The sequence below is a fragment of the Macrosteles quadrilineatus genome, unplaced genomic scaffold (assembly GCF_028750875.1).
Source record: "Macrosteles quadrilineatus isolate MER2022 unplaced genomic scaffold, UCM_ALF_1.0 Scaffold_1__1_contigs__length_201487025, whole genome shotgun sequence".
In the NCBI taxonomy this organism is placed as follows: domain Eukaryota; kingdom Metazoa; phylum Arthropoda; class Insecta; order Hemiptera; family Cicadellidae; genus Macrosteles; species Macrosteles quadrilineatus.
The window spans coordinates 18626268-18638937 of record NW_026542594.1 but is presented as its reverse complement, the minus strand read 5'-3'; positions in this window follow the sequence as shown (position 1 = coordinate 18638937).

Here is a 12670-nt window from a genome sequence, read left to right as displayed (position 1 = left end):
CAGTAGCGAAATTGTTGCATCTCTACATACAATTTTGACCTTATAACAGCATGAACTATGGCTATAACGACTTTTGAATGATGAATTACCAATCCTTTACCAACAGTATGAGTTTTACTTTATTTTTCCTTTGAATGATTAATCAAGAATAGTTGGCTACAGAGAAAACTTGCATCATGAGAGAAAAATGAATATAAAATAAAAATTAAAAAAAACATTGGAATATAGACTTGTACCTTTGACTATTAATACAACAACAATGCTTGTACTGTTTAGAATATAATTTGTATGTAAATGAGATGCCTGTATTCAATCACTATTCTATACTTACTTAGACGTATTTACACTCAAATTTATTTTCAAAGTGAAATAAGTTCCTTTTTAATAACAGATCTAACTGAAATTCTGAATTGAACAGCAAATTAATAGCTGTCTTTTTAATCTAATCTTCTAAATTCAGTAAATGATAAATGGCTCGACTAATATTCTGTTTAAAAGTCGTGTGACGTTAAACAACCGCGAAAAAAGTTAGACAGTTAATTTGACGCATTACGAGCGAGCTTATTGAATTTAATTTTGTTTTCCTAACTCATTAGAATAGTTTCACATAAAAAAAATATTTGCTTTGGGATTTAAACTGTGAATGTGCAAGTTAAAGCCTGTACTATTTTTTCATTGGCTTTGGATTATAACATGAATTACAAACTATTAACAACGGTGATTAGGTTTATTTGTACCGTTATAAACAAAAAAATGTTATTTTCAACCTCGCAGATAGTAAAATAAGTCAAAATCTTTTAAAATTAAAAAGTCTTATATGTTTCTTTTTACAATGTACAACACAATGAAATACTTAAAACACAAAAGCAACAATACTTACCTTATTAAAACCTATGTCGGTGGAACTCTTATGTATCGAAGAGGCGGTTTGTCTGGCCACTTATATCACTTAGTTAGTGCGTGTGACTTTACGTAAGTGATACTATTTAACACACAGTTAAAACCAAACATGTAAAAAAATAAAAATAGTTAATAAAATTGTAAAATATATTAATTAATATTCTATATATATGTTCAATAACATAAATACTAGATTCCATCAAATACCTTTCAGTATTTTCTAAAATTAATTAATAAGGCCGCAACTACCTGAAAAAATACTGCTTCTCAGGGATTTTTAGATTGAATGGGAGAGTACAAAACATTTTAGGCGCAAAGTGCAATTAAATATTTTCTAGGCTGTTAGATTTGGTTTTTGAACTATTGCGTTATACTAATTTCTTAACGTTACTCTCATATCAGCCTTAGGTTTAACTGTAGTTTATCTCCATCTATTTAATATATTAATCGTGGGAAGAGGTGCTTTATATGGTCTAGATTTGTTTTCAATTATCCTTTTAAATTATTTCACGAGCAAATTAATGGTTATTGACGAAAAGTAACTTTCACCGTATAGAGCTAAACCATACTCCAATTTAGAATTAACCATCGTAGAATAAATGGTTCTATGTAGGTGTTGGGTAAGACATATCTTTTTTTACATGTAAAGTATCCTTACGTACTTGATTAATGTACTCTTAGCATAAACTATATTGCATTTTAAGTTTATTTTAGATGTAGGGGAGGCAGGCCCGGTGTCCAGTTGTGTTGTCACACGATCCTTGCATTTTTACTCAACTCCTTATCTTTCTGACCATCACTTTCAAAGTATTCAATAAAATACTTGTCGTCAGGATAAATGGATTATACTTTCCTCCGATGACTAGCCAAAGCAATACAATTAATTCAAAGGCAAAGTCAAAGTCGTTTATTGAGCCAGATAAACGGTTTGCGTTGGCCAAGTCTTACCTAACAAATAACATATATTTTAAAATTTAAATTAAAAATACAAGATGCAATAGAATCTAACTACACATATGTTGTATCCCGCAACATATTTCAATGTGTAACCAAGATTACCAGTAGATGACGGATGCTGTAGCAGACCTTGTCTATCAAGATAGACTTATAGTCTAGGCATATTAGGAAAGTTAGCGGAAAGTTTAGGTACAGTCCTAATCATCACTTTCCTTTATGTTTTTGGGTCGCTAAACACGAATATGAGGTTTGCTGACAGATATTATACCCGGAACATTGTTTATTTTGTGAAAAACCTGAAAATTTTGGCACTTTTTTAGGTTTTTGGTCTAAATTCCGGTAATTATGAGTTTTTGAGAAGACTTTGCTTTGTAAAATTAAATAGGACAATGTTTACCAAAAGTTTTGTATATAATATTTGTTTCTATGACGAACCGTTACGCCACTAGAGCACACTAAAAAAGGCCGGAAGTACCAAAAATGAAAATAAACGTTAACCATTTTATATTAGGTTTCCATGGAAACAACCCATGTTACGATAATTTTAACTATTTTTCGTGATTAAATCTGCGTCAAGATGAATGACTGGCTGCAGGAACATTTCCCGTTCCCACAAAACCCCCATTTATTTTCTCTCAGCACAGGGGTTGTTGCTGACCACAGGGTTGACTGCTATAGTGCTCGAGAAAAAAGGATGAAAGACAATGAAAGAGTAACTTATCAGTAGAATAACTTTAACTTTGGTAACGTCAAATTCAGACAAGCAGACCGAGTCCAGCCAGTTGCCATAATAAACAACGCGATGAAAGTAGAGAATTCTTACCCGTAAACCACACCACATTGTTTCAACGTATCAGCGTCGCTAAGAATTCTGATGAAGAACTATAACACATCTTGTCCTACGACCTGGGTCCATACTCTTTCTCGTTGTTTGATAATAACCGTTTGTGCAAAAGAACCAAATATCTTTACCAAATATCTTTATAGGCCAAAAGCACTTGTCCCCATTGAAAACAAGCATTCCATGGGAGTGTGCAGTATGTTATTGATGGTGGGTTCCTACTACTCAAAAGTGTATGGCCAGAGCATCAACCTTTCTATATAAAATATAGGCCTAACAGTACATGGACAACATTATAACCAAATATAAGGCTCAGACAAGTTAGTTTTGACGGCTACCCTGAACCAGCAAGGTGGAACAAAAAGTTCCAAACGACTGAAAAGAGCAATAAAAACTACTTTGGCAAACATTCTCTTTGATGAAACTATGACCCCAACCACAACGAAAGAAAAGATTTCCTAGCCAACCCTAATAACAAGGAAAGGAAAGAGATTTCCATGATAACAAGTAAGATCCTCTCTTACAATACCCATACCTATCTTGGAAACAACATATGAAGATGGGGACACATTGATAGTGACAGAAGCACTGTCGTTGGCTAGCACTAATTAGAACGTTGTCGTTGTTGGAGAGGATGTTGACTTATTGATTATTCTAATCAGTTTTTGTAAGGAAAAAAGTTTTCTTCTTGAACCCAGGAAAGGGAAAAACTTAATCAACAACATACTCTCCACTCCTTGCTGTGAAGAACAAAACTGTAGCTGAGAATATTCTAAGATAAACTTGGTCCTCAGTTTCTTACCCTTGAGGAAGCCTTAGAAGCAAATGAGGATGTGGAAAGTTGAAGATGCTTTTTCTCTCCTCTTAGGCCCACCAAAAAAAAAGGATGAATGAAACCCAAAGAGAGTGAATTGCATGATCCTGCCAACCAACCTATTACTATTCATAAGGTTATTACCATTATTTAAAAAATATTGTCACCATTTTCCCAGATTTGATCTTAAAAGACAGATATTTCTTTCAGGTAGAGGCTTGTGGTCAGTGGACACACTAGTTTGTTTCTTTCCAAGTGTTACAGTTTATTATCATGAGTAAATAGTTAAAATTATCGTAACATGGGTTGTTTCCATGGAAACCTAATGTAAAATGGCAGCATTTAGCGTTTGCTTTCATTTTTGGTACTTCTGGCCTTTTTTAGTGTGCTCTAGTGGCGTAACGGTTCATTGTAGAAACAAATATTATGTACGAAACTTGTGGTAAATTTTGTCCTCTTTAATTGTACAAAGCAAGGTCTTCTCAAAAACACATAATTACCGAGATTTATCCCAAAAACCTAAAAAAGTGCCCAAATTTTCAGGTTTTTGACCAAATAAACAATGTTCCCGGCATAATATCTGTCAGCAAACCTCATATTCGTGTTCAGCGACAGAAAAAACATAAAGTAAAGTGGTGATTAGGACTGTACCTAAACTTTCCTCTAACTGCTACTTATATTCCTAATATGCCTAGACTAGGTACACATTTTCCAAATTTTTCGAGGTCCTGTTTGGCGTTTAGTGGGAGAGGGAGGTTATTAAACATTTATACATAATTTATTAGAGTAAAGGTTTGTTGGAAAGAATGTGGTTGTGTGCCGTTGTCCTGAGTGTTTGAAACTGTCACGAGGAGGGTATCTGTAGCTGTATGGAGAACTATACGATGATAGGTGTTGCATAATGATTGGTAGGGTTTATAAGATGTAAATGGATGGGAAAGTGAGAAATTTATGTGAACAAAAGAATTCATTGCAGGATTGGTGACGGCGAAGGAAAAGATTTATTGAAACGAAATCTAAGCTTAATAATCAAACGCAGATGAGTGTTTGGCTTCACAAATAATTAATAACCAAACAACAGAAAACAAATAAGATTATTTTACAAAAAAAATATCTATATGTAGCTTACAAAAAATCAGAGAAACTGTAAGGAAAAATAAGCCTTACAGACTGAGTCAAAATATATAGGAAGCAATCTTTCTAGTCAACAAACCTAGGGTGACGTATAACGCTTGTAGATACATTTAACAAGACGCTAGGTTGTTATCCAGATTAATGGCTGTTTTAACTGTTCTGGGATTCCTGGAGAAGATGTATTGCAAGTTGAGTTTTGTTTAAGAGTTAAACTGGTAGAAAACGTTAATTCAACATACATGTGAATGTAAGTCGTAAGTCTAAAATTTTCTATATCGTTAGTAAATGTAAAATAAATAGTAAAAATAAACAGTAATTGTTATAAATTCTTTTAAAGGGACAAAACATATTTTCTACTCAATACATTCTCTTGTATTTGTCGATTCTGTTTATAGCACTAATCATTATTTTCCTAATAAGCACAACGTAAAAAAAATTTGAAAAAAGTGTTTTCCGTGTCTAAAACCAAATGCATTAGTTTATTTCTAGACTTTGTTTGACAATACTTGGCCGTTTGTTGGTAATACTCAGCCCAAGGTTATGTTTCTAAAGTTTGTAAATATTGACTCAACACATTTGAATTCTAATGAAAGATATTTTTGAGAATGCAAATAGAAAATATTCATCAGGATGGACTATTATTTTAAATTGAAGTTTAAGCAGTTTCAAAAATAGAAATTTTCAAAAAATTATACAGTAATGAGATAACTTTTTCCTTTCCATTACATCTTACATAATACTGCTTTGTTTGTATCTTATACAAACGGAATTCTAGGACTATTGATCTAAATAATAACCTGCAAATCTATCACCTGAAGCTTATCTTACTAAAAACGAATTACAGGGAACTATTTAATCTTATTAATAAACCTCTCTTTTTAAGGCTTTTAAGGTATAGTAAGGCTTCATGTTTCAGTACTTTGCACTTGTACTAATTCATGTGATTGCACTAGATAGGACGAGCTCGTATACAATAACGACAAATGATCTGTTCTACTATTCTCTCTGTCTCTTTTTTCTTTTGTATGTGATAATCCACTCAAGGGACAGTCATTGCACTATTTTCATGAATATGATGCTTATCTTTGTCGTGGTTGCACTAGATAGGACGAGCTTTCCTACAATAACTACAAAGGATCTGTTCTACTATTCTATCTGTCTCTTTGTGCTTTTGTCTTTAAGGAAATTTAATTAAGGGACAGTCATTGCACCATGTTCATAAATATGATGCTTGTCATTTACGTAGCTATTCTATTTTAAATCTGATACATCTATGACATACCACGATGGTCTTACATTACAAGACTTGTAATTTTAGAATTTGGTATGACAATTTTAACTCCATAATTTCCAAACGTTTAAAATGGGTCTTTAACATGGTTAGTATATTTTAAAATAATTGTTTTAATAATCAGCATTAAAGGTGATAGTCCCTGATTGTTACCTATGACCTGTTCCTACACGTTTCCCACTTACAATGTACTGTGGATGCTATACAATGTAAATAGTGTTCTAAAATACTCAGCAAGATGTAGTAAAAAAGTATACTTTTAGGAGTAAGTAAGAATATTTATTACGTGCCATAACTGTTATTATTTTTAGATGCTATCCACAAAACATTACAATAACTATATATAGCTCAACAGGACAAAAAAAATAAAAAAATATAAATAAAACAGTAGTAAGAAATTTAGTTTTTAAGTATTAAGTTATTTATAATGTTATGAAACGCCACTCAAACATTTAAGTTCTAAATTTATCAATCCAGAGCAAACTACATAAAAAATATTTATTTATTCTCAAAATAGAAATATTACAGTGGGGAATTCCGGTAAAATTGTGTTGGATTCTTCCCAATCTATCGACAGTTGAATTAGAGCAGTTCTATACAAAGCCAGCAGGGAACCAAGTTGAGCTCCGGACAATAAAGTTTCGTTCCTCTCTCCTTTTTGTTCGTGGAATTTCAGATGTTTGATTTTGTTCTTTTTCAGCATAACTTGAAATAAGTGGTTTATTACTTTTTGCAGTCATTTTTTATTGAGATTGATTTTTTAAGACGAAACACAAAGAAACATTTTTACGAATATATAATTTAAACAAAATATTTATTGATGCAATCAAAAACTGTAAGAGGTGAACTAATTGACAACTGTTATATTATACAAAATGTGTATAAAACTCATGTTATTTGTTTCTGGTTATATAACCTACTATAATTTGTTCTCATTCCTAAAATCTATCAAAATATTGCATCTTGGTCAAGTTTAAAATAAAATGAAAAGAAATCCATCACCATAAAATATTTGCATTTAGTGTTTGTTAGGCCAACTAAATGTATCTTAATTGAACCTTCATTACTACAATATTGACATAACTTAGCACGATGAAACAATCGAAACCTAACACTAACGAATGTATTTAAAAGTGGTCTTCAGTATTTGATGAAAAATAATATACAAAGTGGTAGAAATCATACAATACATTATTTCTCCGTTAACCTCGATATTTAACTTTTAGGATTTGCTAACAATCATTAAATAATACTAGTGGTCGTCCAGTGGTCGAAAACTCGACCAAAAATATGTAATGTGCTCTCTTTCATCCCAATCTTCAAATATTCATCATATGCTGTAAAACATGTGATTGTAATTTATTCTGTTTTTTTTTCTGTTTTTATTTTGTTTTTATTTCGTCAGCATGGCAACCCATAAGGCCCATGTTATTTTTTTTTAATTTGAAATTCATTTTTGTGCTTATTTTTGAGCCTATTTTAATATATAAAGGTATCCTGCACGTCTAAACGAAAATATCTTTCTAACAGTACGCGTAGATTTCCCCTGCGATGCACACGAGCTGAGAAAAAATGTTTGAAAGAAACATGCTTGCTTAAATATAGATATGCCAATTTTTTACTAATTTTTTAGTTAATACTGTAAAAGGACGTCCTTCATCTGAAAACTCTGTAGTAATATTAATTCTGGAAATTTTTCAATAATTTCTAACTTAAACTAAGCCTCTTAATTTCATTAATAAACATGTTAACTTATTTAATTTATTTAATTAAAATGATTTATTAATTTACCAGGTAATTTTAAAATCATAATTAGCCTTTAAATGGATCGATTTGCTTTAATACGGACCTTCCATTTCTCGCAAGCTTAGTGGAAACTTGGAATTTAATAATTATGGTTACCCACGTTAACTGTAATAATATTTTAAAGTTTTACGTAGGTTCTAACTACCTACGTATAATTTTTGTTGATTATATCGTGGTATAACCATCACACTGTTTCATAATGAATACAGATAACCTGTTGTTATCATGAAATTAACCAGGAACACGGTTGGTTCATGTAAAATACAACCAGAAAGTACTCATATTACTATTGAGTGTAAATAGTTTATTGTTACCAGCCATATTGTTAATATGGTATCATATAACTCCACCCAGTTCAGCCAGCAAAAGGTAATTATAGTTCCTACTGTTATATTTGATATTCAATAATAAATGGCTGTCAGAAATTATTTCATAAATGATGTAGAGTATTTATGAATGTTTGTATTGTATTGTTATCATTATTATTCTTTGTATTGTTTCTATATATGTATTTAGATAATTATTCAATGTGTTGCTATCGAAGTATCCAATAGTCAATGCTAGTAGTTAGTGTCTCGGACTTCAGTGTGGGGTATGGGTTTAATCAACATCCACAAAACTTAAGGATTGAAACCGCTTGCCCTAACAGAGATTAAACTTTATATAATACCCCTAGTGAAAAACGAGACAAAAATAATTGGATTGTTCTTATCATTTAAGGCCAATTAGCATGGTATGATAACAGATTATTGAATTTGTTATATTATTTAGATAATTAGGGTGATGAATAGATATCAATACAAAACATTTAGACATCTGCGATCAAACAGACAATACATGTATGGAAATTGAACACAGCAAAGTTTTCCGGATTTTCTGATATATTTTGCAATCTTTATCTAGTCACTGGATTAAAATTTACTTGGAGTGTATTTAAAAATGTATCTGATTGTCTTTTCGAGGGTATAAATTACTTTAAAGGATTTCATTTGTCTTTACATTTAGTAAATAAATATTTTTTTTTTCTTTAAACATTCTTTTGTAGTATTTACATTTTAAAATTCTTCAACAAGTTTTAAATGCTCTTAGGCCGACTCACGTTTTATAATCAACTCAATTGTTTAAGAAAGAAAATATATTCAGCTTAGTTGAATTATTTCACAGGCCGTAATCTCCAAAACAGGTCTGTTTATGGATAAATTATTATAATTATAATTGCTTTTGAAATCAAACGTATAGACGTAATAAATAAAAAGACAGTTTTTATTAGATAAATAAATCATTAAATAATTTTTATTAGATAAATAAATGGTTTCATTAATAGCAGGTCGTATAAATATTATAAATAACTTAATTTAACTTTTATGTTCACGGTAGTTCTTATTTATCTTTTTCTTACTGGGATATCAGGTCCAAACATAAATCAATCACCCTGCATAGCAGGAAATACTGCAAGACGTGATATTCCATAACGTGGTGGCCTTAGTAGCTTAATGAGATTGAAACTCTATCGACAGGATCAGGTTGTTATAACAAGGCAATTCAATTAATTTATCATATCATAAGATAAGAAAAAAAATGGTATTATTTCTTACTGCCTGAGATAACAGTCCTCATCGAACAAATAACCTTATTTAATTTGAATAATTTTTTTCACACTTGGATCAATAAATCAGATGCAGATTAAGCATATTCACCATATATAAAGTAGTGGTAGAGTAGAGTAGAGTAGTGGTAAAGTAGTGGTATACTAGTGCTGGGAGAGTTGTATAAAATCCACTACTTTTAAGTCCATACACATTTTCTTCGGACATTCTGTTTAATGTACAAAACAATTTGTAATAAATAATCAGGCAATATTTACTTACATTTTCAAATGAAATCCCTGGAGGGTTTTATTTGATCCATTCTATGCTTTTGAAAGTGAAACCTTTAATCCAAATTTTACTTGTTTGAAGTTAATTGTTTGATGAGAAGGGAAGGAAAGGAATAAAGGATGAGGAAATAAGAAAAAATGTATTTCTTCATTCTTGCGTTTTGAACCGTGGAATATAAACATCGAAATTCAAAACCTCAGGAGTGTTTTTTAATCATAGACAGCCTAAAAAGCATAAGTTAAGTACATTAGTAGAACGGTTTCCATACGATCATTTTTTAAAGTTACGTTCATATTTCTTATTACAATTATTCAAACTTTAGTTCGTAGCATTTTTACATGTTATTTTAATTAGTTTCTGCATAAAAATTTGGTTGAAAAGGTTGGTGTGTTCATAATGTTTGGGATGAAATACAAGTAGATGTTATTGTGTTTTTATTCTCAATAAACATAATTTTAGTTGCTGTCTATAGCGTGGACAGCTGTAGACTTTGGGGTTGTCACATTTAACTCCGCAGGTATAAACAAATTTCCAGTTTTCTTTATGTTTTATTCTGCTTCTTTTTTATGTACATATCATCCATGTTACGTATGGAACCTAATTTGTTTACATTTCACTGGAATACAAAAATACTGTGTAGATGGATATTTCAGCGCTATCCGATAGTTTAAAAAAGGATTTTCAGCTAAAAACGTTTGACCAATGGTGTGTTATGGTAGGGTAAAGTAGTTACCAATCTCTTGCGTATTTGAGCAAAGTTGGTACTGGTACCTTTTTCACGACAAAATCGGGTGTTCTTAATTATGGCTGGAGAATTTTATTTGAGTTACATAAATGCGTTGCAAATGTTGAGATACAAAGTCTTTAATTCATACCAAAGATAACTAAATCATGATGGGGGTTCCTTACGGGATTACTTATTTATTTATTTTTCATTGTTGGTATGGCTAGATTTCATCAAAGCGATTTTAATCCCGTTATTATTTTAATTGTTTGTTTGTATTTTTTGTTGCCAAGTTTCATGAAAATTCAATTGTATCACCGTAGATCTGTTTATAAGCAAACTGTATTTCTTTTTGTGACGTTAAAATACTCGACATAAAGGTGTAAGCGTTTTCACGACAACTTAGTTATGAAGTAAGCTACAATTAGCATAACTTCTTGCGAATAAAACATCTCCCTTAGATTTAAATCTTATTGTTCACAAATTAATCAATTATGGTTGTTACATAACAATAGCATTAGCTCTTATAACAAATGATAGAAAAATAGTTTTTAGAACAGAAATCAAAAACCTTGTTTAGCATGTAAAAACACAATGAAAATGATATTTTGTAATAACGGAATTGCCTGATTTATAAGAGAGATGATATACTGTACAGTTCCCCGTATCAGGTTCTTATAACAAGGAGACTCAATCCATTGTACTACAAGATACATACAGATTACCGGTACATATCACATTTATAACTGTCCCAGATACCAGAAACCTACATTGGCGAAATATGAACACATGTTTACAACTATATTGCATTTTGTGTCAAGTATTTGAATATTTTGCTGCAATCAAAACTTCATTGAAGTGGAATTTATTTTTATTCCAAATGGATGAAAAAATAAAATGTAATTGGAAATATTGTGTGAATATTGTAGCTTGGCTATCGAGATTCAAACCCCCACAACAGATGTTCAGTTGCAGGCAGCATAAGAAGGATGCTTGTCATGGCTAATGTCAATCCCTGAGCCGTGACTTGTCCACCAAGCGTCCCACCAATGTCACGCCTCAGTTTTTTTTATAGTGCGAGTGCTGGCTTTGCGCCGGAACTCAATCGGTTTGGGTCTGGCAGCAGTCCTGCAGACCCCGGGGCAATTTTTCCGCTGTCGGACACATTTTTCGGCAGAAGGACAGCGACTGTCATTACTACACACACACAGTTTGTTTTGTTATTGTTGTGCCTCAAAATGTATCCGTGTCCATCGATATCATTTTCTGTTTTATTGTTATCATTTTAACAAAAAGTTATGTAGTTAAGCGGTTTGCCGTCGTCAGATGAGTAAGTTGTTTGTTATTTTTGATTTGTTTTAGGTTAGAATGTTTCTGAATTAGTCTTGGCTTTCAGCCACATGTTGTGCAGACTTTGAGTGGGGTTTGGCTAGTGAAAAACAAGTATTAAGCACCTTCTGTGCATTGGTATTACTTTTATTTACCAATTACTTGTTTTTCAAGGCGCTAGACCCATTTCTGAGGCTGGAATTGAACAGAGTTTTTTTGGGCTTTTGGCCAAGCTTTGTGTGGTCAGACCACAAGTTTTTCTGGTTAGTTTAGTAGTTTTTTGTGGTTGCCAAGTTTTCAAAGCTTTCCCCGAGACTCTAGGCCAGATATTACCCAAGAAAACTCACTTTGAAACTCACTTTTGTGCGGGCTATGGTCCGTTTGTTCTGTGTCCCTGTTAATTTATTATTAGGCCTAAGGCCTAGTTTGTGCTCAAATTTGTTATTTATTTTTATAGTCACCGTTATTTATTATTGTTATTTATTTTTAAGCTAATTGTTATTTATTAATTTGAAAGTTATTTATTTATTTATTTAAAGAGTAAGATTCCATAACATTTTTACAGTTACCATCTTTAACTATTTCTTTGTTAGGCCTAATTTGTTACTGGTACCAGTTTTTGTAATTCAGAAGGGTAAATTTTTTGAAAGATTTTTAAATTAATTCTTTGGATGGCTGACATTGTTGTTTATTGTTATTTTGTTGAATTTATTGAAAAATTATAGGCTTTGTTCACTATTTGTTTTGTTTTTGATATTCACCCACGGCCTTTCAATTTTGTTAGGGATGTGGGGCGGCCACTCGCACTGTCACTATGGGGAGCATGCTTCCAATAGTTGTTCGTCTGGGGGCGGTGCGAGGGGTCGGCTCAGATGGTAGCAGAGCGTGGTTTTTTGTGCTCTTTCCACGAAGGGCCGTGGTTGGATTTGATTTTTGGGTGATGCTGGTCTGGCAGTCTTAGGAATTTTTTGAAGAAATGTTGTCGTGGTGGGGTAAG